Genomic DNA, 16,335 nt, shown 5'->3' on the forward strand with positions numbered 1-16,335 from the left:
GCACCTCTAGCCTCTCATCCTAGCACCTCTAGCCTCTCATCCTAGCACCTCTAGCCTCTCATCCTAGCACCTCTAGCCTCTCATCCTAGCACCTCTAGCCTCTCATCCTAGCACCTCTAGCCTCTCATCCTAGCACCTCTAGCCTCTCATCCTAGCACCTCTAGCCTCTCATCCTAGCACCTCTAGCCTCTCATCCAAGCATCTCTAACTTCTCATCCTAGCACCTCTAGCCGCTCATCCTAGCACCTCTAGCCTCTCATCCTAGCACCTCTAGCCACTCATCCTAGGACTTCTAGCCTCTCATCCTAGCACCTCTAGCCTCTCATCCTAGCACCTGTAGCCTCTCATCCTAGAACCTCTAGCCTCTCATCCTAGCACCTCTAGCCTCTCATCCTAGCACCTCTAGCCTCTCATCCTAGCACCTCTAGCCTCTCATCCTAGCACCTCTAGCCTTTCATCCTAGCAACTCTAGCCTCTCATCCTAGCACCTCTAGCCTCTCATCTTAGCACCTCTAGCCTCTCATCCTAGCACCTCTAGCCTCTCATCCTAGCACCTCTAGCCTCTCATCCTAGCACCTCTAGCCTCTCATCCTAGCACCTCTAGCCTCTCATCCTAGCACCTCTAGCCTCTCATCCTAGCACCTCTGGCCTCTCATCCTAGCACCTCTAGCCTCTCATCCTAGCACCTCTAGCCTCTCATCCTAGCACCTCTAGCCTCTCATCCTAGCACCTCTAGCCTCTCATCCTAGCATATCTAGCCGCTCATCCTAGCACCTCTAGCCTCTCATCCTAGCATCTCCAGCAGCTCATCATAGCACCTCTAGCCGCTCATCCTAGCACTTCTAGCCTCTCATCCTAGCACCTCTAGCCGCTCATCCTAGCACCTCTAGCCGCTCATCCTAGTACCTCTAGCCTCTCATCCAAGCACCTCTAGCCACTCTTCCTAGGACTTTAAGCCTCTCATCCTAGCACCTCTAGCCTCTCATCCTAGCACCTCTAGCCGCTCATCCTAGCACCTCTAGCCGCTCATCCTAGCATCTCTAGCCTCTCATCCTAGCACCTCTAGCCACTCATCCTAGGACTTCTAGCCTCTCATCCTAGCACCTCTAGCCTCTCATCCTAGCACCTCTAGCCGCTCATCCTAGCACCTCTAGCCGCTCATCCTAGCACCTTTAGCCTCTCATTCTAGCACCTCTAGCCACTCATCCTAGGACTTCTAGCCTCTCATCCTAGCACCTCTAGCCTCTCATCCTAGCACCTCTAGCCTCTCATCCTAGCACCTCTAGCCTCTCATCCTAGCACCTATAGCCGCTCATCCTAGCACCTCTAGCCTCTCATCCTAGCACCTCTAGCCTCTCATCCTAGCACCTATAGCCGCTCATCCTAGCACCTCTAGCCTCTCATCCTAGCACCTCAAGCCGCTCATCCTAGCATCTTTAGCCTCTCATCCTAGCACCTCTAGCCTCTCATCCTAGCACCTCTAGCCTTTCATCCTAGCACCTCTAGCCTCTCATCCTAGCTCCTCTAGCTCTCATCCTAGCACCTCTAGCCTCTCATCCTAGCACCTCTATCAGCTCATCCTAGCACCTCTAGCCGCTCATCCTAGCATCTCTAGCCTCTCATCCTAGCACCTCTAGCCACTCATCCTAGGACTTCTAGCCTCTCATCCTAGCACCTCTAGTCTCTCATCCTAGCACCTCTAACCTCTCATCCTAGCACCTCTGGCCGCTCATCCTAGCACCTCTAGCCACTCATCCTAGGACTTCTAGCCTCTCATCCTAGCACGTCTAGCCTCTCATCCTAGCACCTCTAGCCTCTCATCCTAGAACGTCTAGCCTCTCATCCTAGCACCTCTAGCCTCTCATCCTAGCACGTCTAGCCTCTCATCCTAGCACTCTAGGCTCTCATCCTAGCACGTCTAGCCTCTCATCCTAGCACTCTAGCCTCTCATCCTAGCACGTCTAGCCTCTCATCCTAGCACGTCTAGCCTCTCATCCTAGCACTCTAGCCTCTCATCCTAGCACCTCTAGCCTCTCATCCTAGCACGTCTAGCCTCTCATCCTAGCACGTCTAGCCTCTCATCCTAGCACGTCTAGCCTCTCATCCTAGCACGTCTAGCCTCTCATCCTAGCACTCTAGCCTCTCATCCTAGCACGTCTAGCCTCTCATCCTAGCACGTCTAGCCTCTCATCCTAGCACTCTAGCCTCTCATCCTAGCACCTCTAGCCTCTCATCCTAGCACGTCTAGCCTCTCATCCTAGCACGTCTAGCCTCTCATCCTAGCACCTCTAGCCTCTCATCCTAGAACGTCTAGCCTCTCATCCTAGCACCTCTAGCCTCTCATCCTAGAACGTCTAGCCTCTCATCCTAGCACCTCTAGCCTCTCATCCTAGCACGTCTAGCCTCTCATCCTAGCACCTCTAGCCTCTCATCCTAGCACGTCTAGCCTCTCAGCTTGTAATGTTCTTTTAGATACGATCTCCACACTGGTGATGCAAACTAAACTCGGGAATGCTATATGAAGTATATAGAGTCGTGAACGCTTTCTTACTGACGCTACTGAAAACTACTCTTTAATTTCCCAGTCTCGCGTTTGCTTCAGAATTTATTTGGTTATTGTATGCCTAAAAAAAATTATGGCTAACTCACTTCATGGTCCATCTCTTTTTTGTGATATTTGCAGCATTAGTCTCCTAAGTCTGTACGTTGTTTCTTATCGTCTTTATTCATCTCCTGTCTTTCTTAACTTTGAATTTGTTGGGGTTAAATTCTAATAGCAACTTTTGAGATTAGTCGTGTAGTTTATCCAGCTCAGTTTGAAGGCTTCCCTGGTCTACTCTTGCTTGTATTCTCCTAATTAGATTTACATCATCTGTAAACAGGGATATCTTTGAGACTATTTTCTCTGTTACGTTATGTACACACTAGAAAAAATCCTAGTTTACGTCATAACAATTGTGGAATCTCTCTCGTCACCCTCGACTATTCCCACGCCTCGTGGAGAAAAAACACATTGTTTCTTACCTGTTACATAGTCCTTGGTTCACTTTTTTTTCCTGTTATTAGTGCCTGTTCCTATAGCTTTTGTCAACGCTTCTTGTGTGGTACAGTGTTAAATGCCTTCTTATAGTCCAAAAATATGCAGTCCACCCATCCATCTCTCTCTCTCTCTCTCTCTCTCTCTCTCTCTCTCTCTCTCTCTCTCTCTCTCTCTCTCTCTCTCTCTCTCTCTCTCTCTCTCTCTCTCTCTCTCTCTCCTGCCTGATTTTCGATACCTTGTCAAAGAAATCTAGCAGATTTGTGATGTATTATTTTCCATTTTGAAAACCATGTTGGCTTTTATTTATCAATCCACTCCTTTCCAGTTGCTCCGCTACTCTTCTCCATATAATCTTCTCCATAACCTTGCTTACCATGCATGTCAGTCATTGTACTCTGTACTTATATACCACCTGTCTGTCGCATGTAACGACCATATTCACTATTCTCCAGACCTCGAGTAACTGCCTTTTTTTTCAGTTGACTTGTTGTAGATCACTGTTAGTTGTACATTTACACAGATCCCATTGAGAGATGTCTGCTTCCATTGTCATTGAGGTATATATATCTTGCTATGCAGTTTCTTCGCCTCTCTCCCGTTGTTTCTACTGTGTCCAGTGTTCGTTCAAGCACTCTCCCATTTTGGCTCTCTGACATTGCTCCTGATTTCACTGAAAAATCTTCCTAGATTGTTTTTTTTTTATCTCCTGACAGACTTTATAGTGAGCTCTGTTCCTTCCTTCTTCAGCCTTATAACTTGATCTTTACAGTTTTCTTGCTGATGTGAGTTTAAATCAGCTTTTGCTTAGATATAGCAAATTGTCGTCCACCTTTCTTCTATACCACGTGTGCTTGTTTCTGGCTCTACTGCTCACTTCCCTATTCTCGCATTCTTTAGTTTCTACCTTTCATTCATGCACTTGAACTTTCAGCTTTTATTTCCCTGCATCTCTGGGTGAATCGTGATTCACTCCGTTCTTGCCTGTGCCTCTTCTCCTTCTTGATATAAATTTCTCATCTGCATCCCGATACTTTTCACCTACGTACTCCATTTCATTCTCAGTTTTTCCGTCTAGTTACCTTTCCCATGGCACTCTACTTACAGAGTACCTTATGCAATAATAGTCTTGTCTTTCTGAAGTCACGTTTCATGCCCTCTGTTTATGTCTACATTCATTTCAGCTCCATGGTTCCTCTCATGTTGGATTTTCGCTACAAGGTTCAGCCTCGATGGTTCATCGCCTCCTGTCTACCTAGTTGTGTTCCTAACATGCTGACTCTTGAAGTTTTTCCATCGTTACCACCAACACTGTATCTCTATATTTCCACAGCTCTTGTGTGGCTCCAGACTTTATCATTATCAGTAGTTTACCATTGCTCACACGGGCTCGTCCAGCCACCTCTAATAATAACAACAACAAAAACAACAACAACAACAACAACAACAACAATAATAATAATAATAATAATAATAATAATAATAATAATAATAATAATAATCTTTATTTTTACAAGTACAATGTACACAGGCCTAATTGACATCAATGAAATACTACTGTATAGAAAGCCTATTGTTATGCACAGAATTTAGGGTGAATTAGGTCAATTTTGTTTCAAGGATGAGACCCACACCAGTCGACTAACACCCAGGTACCTATCTACTGCTAGGTGTACAGAGACAGCAGGTGTCTTAAGGAAACACTTCAAAATATTTTCACTCGCACCGGGGATCGAACCACGGGCCTCAGTATGTTAGCTAAGTCCACTAGCAATCCAGCCACGGGACACTTGCGATCGTATCCTCTATCATCATGTTGCTGTCATATTCCTGTTCTGGTCTCTTGCTGTTTGATGGTGGTAATTTGTACATCACTGCTATCACCATCTCAGGACCGTAGATTTAAGTGTCCCTATTAAGTAGTTATTCGCCGCTTCTCCATTTGTTCCGCTCATCTCAGAAGGAGTTGGATCCTGAATAACAATGGTGCCCTTCCACCTCCTGTCTCCTCTCATTTGTTGTCCAATTTGCATTTGTGTACAACACTTTCAGTTTCTTTTTCTGTTATTGTGCCCACTTATTTCGGCTGGCAGTTCTCTTAGTTCTTGACCACACACCAGGAGAGGAAGGGGAAGTAGAGGAGAGTGGAGGCTGGGAGGGTGGATCGTACATAGAGAGACCATGAGTGTGGAAGAGGAGGATGGGTTGAGTGGAGATCAAAGGAAGGCAGAGATGAGAGCTGGGATGGAGGCTGAGAGAATCAATCCTGCACTGGTAGGGTTTAGGAATAAGGGCGTAAGTGAGCGAGGGTCTGGGGTAAGGAATGAGTTGTTATGAGTTACAATGTTGGAGTGGGAAGGGGAGGTTAGTATTTCAGGGATTGTTTAGGGCTGAGCATGGAGTCACCATATGTGCACAACATTTGCAACTATCATCTCCTTCACTGGTTCTCCTTCCTCTTTTTGAATGTTTCGTATGTCCTCCCTCAGCTGTGCTCTCTTGAAAAGTTTTGTCCTGGTCGAGATATATACTATATTTGTTCGTCCCCCTCAACAGTAGTTTCTGCCTCATGATAAGATCTTTTGTGTGTACTCACCTATTTGTGGTTGCAGGGGTCGATTCATAGCTCCTGGCTCCACCTCTTCACTAATAGCTAATAGATCCTCTCTCTCCCTGCTCCATGAGCTTTATCAAACCTCGTCTTAAACTAACCAGATTATTCCACTTCCTGACAACTCTATGACTAAAGAAATAGTTCCTAACATCCCTTTGACTCATCTAAGTCAAAGGGATTGTGATCAGTTTTTTCTGTGTCCCATGTCTGGAGTATACTGTCTCTGTCCACCTTGTCAAATCCTTGCAGTATTTTGTATGTCGCTATCATGTCTCCCCTAACCCTCTGTCCTCTAGTGTCGTCAGGCCGATTTCCCTTAAGCTTTCTTCGTAGCTCTGGAACTCTTCTTATTGCAAACCTCAGCACTTTCTCTAATTTCTTGATGTGCTTGACGAAGTGTGGGTTCCAGCCTGGTGCTGCATACTCCAGTATGGGGGTGACATACACAGACGACAGAATCTTGAACGATTTCCTACTGAGGTATAGGAACGCTATTTTCAGGTTTGCTAGTTGCCCATATGCCGCAGCAGTTATCTGGTTGATGTGCGCCCCAGGAGATGTGATCGGTATTGCACTCACCCCAAGATCCTTTTCTTCGAGTGAGGTTTAAGGTTTTTGGCCACCTAGCCTATACTCTGTCTGCGGTCTTCTTTGTCCTTCCCGATATTCATGACTTTGTATTTGGTGGGGTTAAATTCGAGTAGCCAGTTGCTGGCCCAGGCTTCCAGCCTGTCCAGGTCTCTTTGTGGTCATGCCTGATCCTCATCCGATTTAATTCTCCTCATTAACTTCACATCATCTGCAAACAGGGACACTTCTGAGTCTATCCCTTCTTTCATGTCATTTATGTATACCAAAAATATCACTGGTCCTAGGACTGATCCCTGTGGAACACCGTTCGTCACAGAGGCCCACTTTGACACCACGTCACGTACCAAGACTCGTTGTTGCCTCCCTGTTAAGCATACCTGATCTTCTAGCTTTTGCACTAATCTCTTGTGAGGAACTGTGTCGAAGGCCTTCTTGCAGTCCAAGAAAATACAATCTACCCACCCCTCTCTCTCGTGTCTTACTTCTGTTACCTTGTCATAAAACTCCAGTAGGTTTATGACACAGGATTTTCTTTTCCTGAAACATGCTTGTTGTCGTTTATAAGCTTGTTCCATTCCAGGTGTTCCACCACTCTCGTTCTGATAATCTTCTCCATGACTTTGCATACTATACACATCAGTGACACTGGTCTGTAATTTAGTGCATCATGTCTGTTTCCTTTCTTAAAAATGGGACTACATTTGGCATTTTTCATAACTCAGGTAATTGCCCATTTTCAATAGATGTATTGAAAATTGTTGCTAGTGATACACACAGCGTCTTTGCTCCCTCTCTAGAGACCCACGGAGAAATGTTGTCCGGTCCCACCATCTTTCAGGTGTCAAGTTCACTTAGCACCTTCTTCACCTCCTCCTCGGTTGTGTGTATTTCAAGCACTTGTTGGTATATCCCTCATTGGTGTACCCCCTATTCTGAGTACCCAGAATCCTTCCTGTCTCCACTGTAAATACTTATTTAAATCTCCTCACATACTTCTTGGTAGTTTCTTGTGAACTCTCTACCTTCCTTCCTCAACCTGATTACCTGGTCTTTGATTGCTGCCTTACTCCTGATGTGGCTATACAACAGAATAAGGTCAGAATAGACTTTCGATGCTATGTCGTTTTCGTTCTGTTGTTGGGGTCCCTCCTTACCTCCCGCATACTCATTTCTGGCTCTTCGACTAATCTCCTTATTTTCCTGGGTCCTTCGACTTCTGTACTTTTTCCCTTCTCTAGCACACTGTGTGTGTTTGTGTGTGTGTGTGTGTACTCACCTATTTGTGGTTGCAGGGGTCGAGTCACAGCTCCTGGCTCTGCCTCTTCACTGATTGCTACTAGGCCCTCTCTCTCTATGCTCCATGAGCTTTATCATACCTCGCCTTAAAACTATGTATGGTTCCCGCCTCCACTGCGTTACTTTCTAGGCTATTCCACGGCCTGACAACTCTATGACTGAAGAAATACTTCCTAACATCCCTTTGATTTATCTGAGTCTTCAACTTCCAATTGTGACCTCTTGTGTCTGTGTCCCTTCTCTGGAACATCCTGTCTTTGTCCACCTTGTCTATTCAGTGCAGCATTTTATATGTCGTTATCATGTCTCCCCTGACCCTCATGTCCTCCAGAGTCGTCAGGCCGATTTCCCTCAACCTTTCTTCGTAGGACAATCCCCTTAGCTATGGGACTAGTCTTGTTGCAAACCTTTGCACTTTCTCTAATTTCTTGACGTGCTTGACCAGGTGTGGATTCCAAACTGGTGCTGCATACTCCAGTATGAGCCTAACGTAAATAGTGTACAGAGTCTTGAACGATTCCTTAATAAGGTATCGGAACGCTACCTTTAGGTTTTCCAGACGCCAATACGCTGCAGCAGTTATCTGATTGATATGTGCCTCAGGAGATGTGCTCGGTTTTATACTCACCCCAAGATCTTTTTTCTTGAGTGAGGTTTGCAGTCTTTGGCCACCTAGACTATACTCCGTGTGCAGTCTTCTTTGCCTTTCCCAATCTTCATGACTTTGCATTTGGCAGGGTTAAGTTCTCCTCATTAACTTCAAATTATCTGCAAACAAGGACACTTTTGAGTCTATCCCTTTCGTTATGTCATTTACATATACCAAGAACAGAACAGGTCCTAGGACTGACCCCTGTGGAACCCCACTTGTCACAGGCGCCTACTCTGACGCCTCGACATGTACCATAACTCGTTGTTGACTCTCTGTCAGGTATTCTCTGATCTATTGCAGTGCCTTTCCTGTTATATGTGCCTGATCCTCTAGCTTTTGCAGTAACTTCTAGTGAGGAACTGTGTCGAAGGCCTTCTTGCAGTCCAAGAAAATGCAGTCGATCCACCCCTCTCTCTCTTGTCTTACTTCTGTCACCTTGTCATAAAACTCTAATAGGTTTGTGACACAGGATTTTCCTTCCCTGAAACTGTGCTGGCTGTCGATTATACACTTGTTTCTTTCCAGGTGCACCACCACTCTCCTCCTGATGATCTTCTCCATGACTTTGCATATTATACACGTTAGTGATACAGGTCTGTAGTTTAATGCCTCATGTCTGTCTCTTTTTTTAAAAATTGGGACTACATTTGCCATCTTCCATACCAGTGTGTGTGTGTGTGTGTGTGTGTGTGTGTGTGTGTGTGTGTGTGTGTGTACTCACCTATTTGTACTCACCTATTTGTGGTTGCAGGGGTCGATTCATAGTTCCTGACCCCGCCTCTTCGCTGATTGCTACTAGGTCCTCTCTCTCTCCCTGCCCCATGAGCTCTATCATACCTCGCCTTAAAACTATGTATGGTTCCCGCCTCCACTACGTCACTTTTTAGGCTATTCCACGGCCTGACTACTCTATGACTGAAGAAATACTTCCTAACATCCCTTTAATTCATCTGAGTCTTCAACTTCCAATTGTGACCTCTTGTGTCTGTATTCCTTCTCTGGAACATCCTGTCTTTGTCCACCTTGTCTATTCTGCGCAGTATTTTATATGTCGTTATAATGTCTCCCCTGACCCTCCTGTCCTCCAGTGTCGTCAGGCCGATTTTCCTCAACCTTTCTTCGTAGGACAATCCCCGTAGCTCTGGGACTAGTCTTGTTGCAAACCTTTGCACTTTCTCTAATTTCTTGACGTGCTTGACAAGGTGTGGATTCCAAACTGGTGCTGCACACTCCAGTATGGGCCTGACGTAAATGGTATGCAGAGTCTTGAACGAATCCTTACTGAGGTATCGGAACGCTATCCGTAGGTTTGCCAGGCGCCCGTATGCTGCAGCAGTTATCTGATTGATGTGCGCCTCAGGAGATATGCTCGGTGTTATAATCACCCCCAGATCTTTTTCCTTGAGTGAGGTTTGCGGTCATTGACCATCTAAACTATATTGTGTCTGCGGTCTTCTTTGCCCTTCCCCAATTCATGACTTTGCATTTGGCAAGGCTAAACTCAAGGAGCCAGTTGCTGGACCAGGCTTGTAGCCTGTCCAGGTCTCTTTGTAGTTCTGCCTGATCCTCATCCGATTTGATTCTTCTCATTAACTTCACATCATCTGCAAACAAGGACACTTCTGAGGCTATCCCTTCCGTTATGTCGTTCACATATTCCAAGAACTGCACAGGTCCTAGGACTGACCCCTGTGGAACCACACATGTCACATGTCCCCACTCTGACACCTCGTCACGTACCATGACTCGTTGCCTCCCTGTCAGGTATTCTCTGATCCATTGCAGTGCCTTCCCTGTTATGTGTGCCTGATCCTCTAGCTTTTGCAGTAACCTCTTGTGAGGAACTGTGTCGAAGGCCTTCTTGCAGTCCAAAAAAATGCAGTCGATCCACCCCTCTCTCTCTTGTCTTACTTCTGTCACCTTGTCATAAAACTCTAGTAGGTTTGTGACACAGGATTTTCCTTCCCTGGAACCGTGCTGGTTGTCAATTATACACTTGTTTCTTTCCAGGTGCTCCACCACTCTTCTCCTGATGATCTTCTCCATGACTCTGCATACTATACACGTTAGTGATACTGGTCTGTAGTTTAGTGCCTCATGTCTGTCTCCCTTTTTAAAAATTGGGACAACATTTGCCATCTTCCATACCTCAGGGAGTTGCCCAGTTTCAAATGATGTGTCGAAGATCTTTGTTAATGGCACACACAATATCTCTGCTCCCTCTTTAAGGACCCAGGGAGAGATATTGCCTGGTCCCACCGCCTTTGAGGTGTCAACTTCGCATAGCAGCTTCTTCACCTCCTCCTTGGTTATATGTACCTCATCCAGCACTTGCTGGTGTACCCCCTGTTCTGATTTCCTGGAGTCCTGCTGGTTTCCACTGTAAATACTTCTTTAAATCTCGTGTTGAGCTCCTGACATACCTCTCGGTCGTTTCTTGTGAATTTCCCATCACCCTTCCTCAGTCTGATTACCTGGTCCTTGACTGTTGTTTTCCTCCTGATGTGGCTGTACAACAGCTTCGGGTCAGTCTTGACTTTCGATGCTATGTCATTTTCATATTGTCGCTGAGCCTCCCTTCTTATCTGTGCATATTCGTTTCTGGCTCTTCGGCTAATCTCTTTATTTTCGTGAGTTCTCTGTCTTCTGTACCTTTTCCATTCTCTAGTACACCTAATTTTTGCCTCCCTACACCTTTGGGTGAACCAAGGACTCGTTCTGTTCTTCCCATTATTTCTGTTTCCCTTGGGAACAAACCTCTCCTCTGCCTCCTTGCATTTTGTTGCCACATAGTCCATCATTTCTTGTACTGGTTTTCTTGTCAGTTCCCTGTCCCACTGAATGTCTTGAAGGAAGTTCCTCATGCCTGAGTAGTTCCCCCTTTTGTAGTTTGGTTTTTCCCACCCTATTCCTGCTACTCTCTCCACTTGGAGCTCAACTATGTAGTCGAAGCACAGAACCACATGATCACTAACTCCCAGGGGCCTTTCATACATGATATCCTCGGTGTCCGAACTACTCAAGGTGAATACAAGGTCCAGTCTTGCTGGTTCATCCTCTCCTCTCTCTCTCTGGTAGTGTCTCTAACATGTTGATGCATGAGGTTTTCCAGTACCACATCCATCATCTAGGCTCTCCATGTTTCGGGACCCCATGGGGCTCCAGGTTTTCCCAGTCAATCTCCTTGTGATTGAAATCACCCATAGCTAGTAACTTTGCTCCCCCATGTGTGCTCTCCTGGCCACCTCGGCTAGTGTGTCGACCATTGCTCTGTTGCTCTCATCGTATTCTTGTCTTGGCCTCCTGCAGTTCTGTGGTGGGTTGTACATTACTGCAATTATCACCTTATGTCCCTCAGACTGGATTGTTCCTACTAAGTAGTCCCTTTCGCCCGTGCCATCCATTCCTTCCATTTTCTCAAAACCCCACTGGTTTTTAATGAGCAGTGCAACTCCTCCTCCCCCTCTCCTCCCTCTGTCTTTCCTGAGGATTTGATATCCGGATGGAAAGATTGAATCTGTTATTATTCTGGTGAGTTTTGTTTCTGTGAGTGCTATTATGTCTGGGGATGTCTCCTTGATTCTTTCGTGCCACTTCTCATACTATTTGTTATTCCATCTGCATTTGTATACCACACCTTCAACTTCTTTTCTAAGACTGTGGTCTGGGAGGTGTATTGGGGTTGGGGAAGTGGGAGACCTGATAAGGAACTGTGGGTGGTTGCTGTAGGGGTGGAGTTTGTAATGCAGTGGGTGGGGCATGGGTGTTTTGGTTTAGAGTGTTTGGTTGCACTGGGGTTGACCTGGTTGGGAGGCTTCTATAGGAACTTGTGAGGGAGGCTGTATGTGTGTGTGCGTGTGTACTCACTTGTTTGTATTCACCTATTTGTGGTTGCAGGGGTCGATTCATAGCTCCTGGCTCCGCCTCTTCGCTGGATGCTATTAAGTCCAATCTCTCCCTGCTCAATGAGCTTCATCATATCTCATCTTAAAGCTATGTATGGATCCTGCGTTCACTACATCACTCTCCAGACTGTTTCAGTTCCCAACAACTCTGTTGGGAGGGTTCCGTGGAGATATAATGGTTGGAGATAAACACACTTGTTGGGCTGTAACACTTATATTAGCAGTGTGAGGGGAGTGGCCCAGCCTGCTTGTAACCGCCTGTAAGTCTATCCATGAACTGAGAAAGAGAGCATGGTGTGACGTCACATGCTAGCCACTGGATCTAGCTGAGGAGGGAGCCTAAGTATATTCATGGATGATACGATCTACAATATACTACACAAGCATATGTATAGGGAATTCAGTAGCTATACTGACAACTCTATGTGACTCATAAGAACATAAGAACATAAGAATGTAGGAACACTGCAGAAGGCCTACTGGCCCATACGAGGCAGGTCCTTATCAAAACGACATCTACCTAAAGCTACTCAAGAAATAACTCCCGTACCCCTTGACACCAATCAAACCCAGCCCCTCCCACTCATATATTTGTCCAGTCTCTTCTTAAAGCTACACAAGGTCCTAACCTCTATCACCCCACTGGGAAGACTGTTCCACGCATCTACAACTCTGTTAGAAAACCAGTACTTACCTATGTCCTTTCTAAATCTAAATTTATCCAACTTAAATCCATTATTCCTGATTCATCTGAGTCTTCAACGTCCAGTTGTGATTGTTATGCAAAAATATGGGATAGCTGGGGGCTTGAGCCTGGTCTATGGGCAAAGGTAAAAGTTACTCAAATCTCAAGCCCAAACAGGCCACCCAGGGCTATCCGAGTCAAAACAGAAAGCGCTAAACTAGTATGTGTACTTAAAGGGGTTAGGCAAAATCCCAATTAGGAAAATATATCTATTTAGTCAACATAACATAACAGAAACACCTTAATCCTAAACGCCCAAATGAGGGTACACAAGCAACAGCTGGCTTGAGGTCCAGCCACCATAACCACTATGCCTAGTCAGCGCCAGGCCCACTCTACTCCACTTCCATCCTCATATTTCCTCACTCCTCCCACAGCACCCTGACCATGTCAGAGCCTGGGTGAACATACAGGTAAGCCATATGAGAGCCTATGGCTTGAGTTAGATAAACAAAATGAGTGCACAACTACGAACTTATCTTAAATACACAGCATCTCCGACGCCAGCCTCTACACACCATGCTAACGTCACGTGACTCCCCCAAACCACGCTTACTCTGCGTACCCAAACATCCTTGGAAAATAAATCATTAACAGAATTTCTTTATAATTACAGTTAGAGTACTTTACAGTACCCCCAAATGCACATTATCAATTATAAAATTATTCTTTACAATTATAATATTCATACTATTATGGCACACTTCTCCACTATATGTACATTACGATGTCATGCAGAACCCTGCATAACATGATCCCTTGTTACTGTGTCCCATCTCTGAAACATCCTGTTCCCATTCACCCCGGCAATTCCTCTCAGTATTTTATATATCGTTATTATTTCATCCCCTATCCATCCTGTCTTCCAATGTCGTCAGGAAGATATCCCTTAACCTCTCCTCGTAGGACATACCCCTTAGCTTCGAGACTAATCTTGTTGCAAAGTTTTGCATCCTAATTTCTTGACATGCTTGACCATGTGTGGTTTGCATACTGGTGCAGCATACTCCAATATGGACCTGATACACGGTGTAGTCTTGAACGCTTCCTTACTCAGGTGTCGAAACGGTATTCATAGTTGTGCCAGGTGCCCATATGCTGCAGTAGTTATATGGCTGATGTGGGGCTCAGGAGATGTACTCGGTCATATATTCACCTCAGTATCTTTTTCCTTGAGTGAGGTTTGTAATCTTTGGTTCCCTAGCCTGCAATCTGTCTATGGTCTTCTTTCACCTTCCCTAATCTTCATGACTTTGGATTCGGTGGGGTTAAACTCCAGGAGCCAGTTGCTGGACCAGGCTTGCAGCCTATCCAGATCCCTTTGTACTCCCATCTGACCCTGATTCCCTTGAACTCTTCTCTTTAACTTCACACTGTTTGCAAACAGGGACACCTTTGAATCTGTCCCTTCCGTCATGCCATTCACATATTACAGAAACAGCCCCGGCCCTAGGACTGACCCATGTGGAACTCTGTTCGTCACATGCGCCCACTCTGATACCGTGTCATGAACCATCACTAGTTGTTTCCTTCCTGTCAGGTATTCTCTGAGCTCTTGCAATACCCTTCCAATTACTCCCAATTGCTCATTTAGCTTTTTCACTAATCTCTTGTGTGGAAATGTGTCGAAGGCCTTTATGCAGTCCTAGAAAATGCGGTCTATCCACCCTTCTCTCTCTCTTTCATCTTACTTCTGTCATCTTGTAAAACTGAAGGAGGTTTTTGACATGGGATTTCTCCTCTTTGAAACCGTCCTGGTTATCGTTTACAAGCTCATTCCTTTCTAGGTGCTCCAATACTCTTCTCCTGATAAGCTCCTCTATCACTTTGCATACTATGCATGTCAGCGACACTGGTCTGTAGCTTAATGCTACCTGCCTGTCTCCTTTCTTAAAGATTGGAACTACTTTTGCCGTCTTCCACACCTCTGCTCCTTCTTTCAGGACCCCATGGGGAATGTCCGGTCTCACTTAGAAGCCTATTCATCTCCTCCTCTGTTGTATGTAATGTGTCCAGCGCTTGATGATGTACCTTTCCATCCTTGTTTGCTGGAGTCCTATCTGTCTCCAAAGAAAACATTTCCAAGAATCTCGTGTTGAGCTCTTCACTTACTTCTTTGTCGTTTCTTTTGAACGCCCATCCTTCCTTCTTCAGTCTTATTACCTGATACTTTATTATTGTTTTCCTTCTGGTGTGGCTGTACAACAGCTTTGGGTCAGATTTGGCTTTTGATGCTATTAAACTAATCTCCTTATTTTCCTGGGCTCTGTTTCTTCTATACTTTTTCCATTCTTTAGCGAACTTTGGGAGAACCAATACTCGTTTTAATCTTCCTGTTGTTTCTGTTACCTTTGGGAACGAACTTCCCCTCCTCTTCCTTGCATTTTGTGGTCACGTAATCCATCATTTCATTTACTTTTTTTCCATCAGCTCTCTTTCCCACTGTACCTCATGCAGAAAATTTCTCATGCCTGAGCAGAACCCTCTTTTGTAGTTTGGCGTCTCCCGTCCAACTTGTGGTGCTTCACTCTCTATTTTTAACTCTAAAATATATTCAAAGTTGAGGACCACGTGATCACCAGCTCTGAGGGGCCTTTTATATGTCATGTCCTCAATGTCAGAACTACTCAAGGTGAATAAAAGGTCCAACGTTGCTGGATCATCATCTGCTCTTTCTTTCTTTCTCTCTCTCTCTCTCTCTCTCTCTCTCTCTCTCTCTCTCTCTCTCTCTCTGATAGTGTCCCTGACATGTTGATGCATCTTAGCTCTCCACGATTCTGGTCCCCCATGTAGCTCCAGGTTTTCCCAATCAGTCTACTTGTGATTGAAATCACTCACAACTACTAAGTTTCCCCACTCAAATGGGTTCGTCTGGCTAATTCAGCTAGTGTGTCCACCATTGCTCTTTTGCTCTTATTGTATTCGTTTCTTGGCCTCCTGCTATTCTGTGGAAGGTTGTACACCACTGCAATCACCACCCTTGGCCCCACAGACTGAAGTGTTCCTACTATGTAGTCCCTTCCATTTTGTTCATTCCCTCCATTTCTTCTTCATTGGTTTTTGATGAGTAGTACAACTCCTCCCCGTCTGCTCCCTCTACCTTTCCTCAGGATCTGATATCCAGATGGAAAGAATGCATCTGTTATCGTCCCCATGAGCTTTATTTTGGTGAGTGCTATAATGTTTTGAGGATATCTCCATGATTCATGCCACTCCTCACATTTATTTGTTATTCCGCTTGTGTTGGTGTACCAAACCTTCCGCTTCTTTTCTAATATTGTGATCTCGGGAGTTCGTTGGGACTTGGGGAGTGGGAGACCTGGCAGGATACTATGGATGGGGGGGCTGCTGTGAAGGTGGAGGTTGCTGTGTGCGGGAGGAGGCTGTGTACGGAGTGTGGGTTGTTCTCGGTTAGTATTCTAAGTTGTGGTGGGGTTGTCAGGGTTGAGGTTCTTTTGTAGGTGGCTCTGAGGGAGGTTGTATTTGCTCTTCCTT

This window comes from Cherax quadricarinatus, chromosome 28, assembly GCF_038502225.1.
Source record: "Cherax quadricarinatus isolate ZL_2023a chromosome 28, ASM3850222v1, whole genome shotgun sequence".
Lineage (NCBI taxonomy): Eukaryota > Metazoa > Arthropoda > Malacostraca > Decapoda > Parastacidae > Cherax > Cherax quadricarinatus.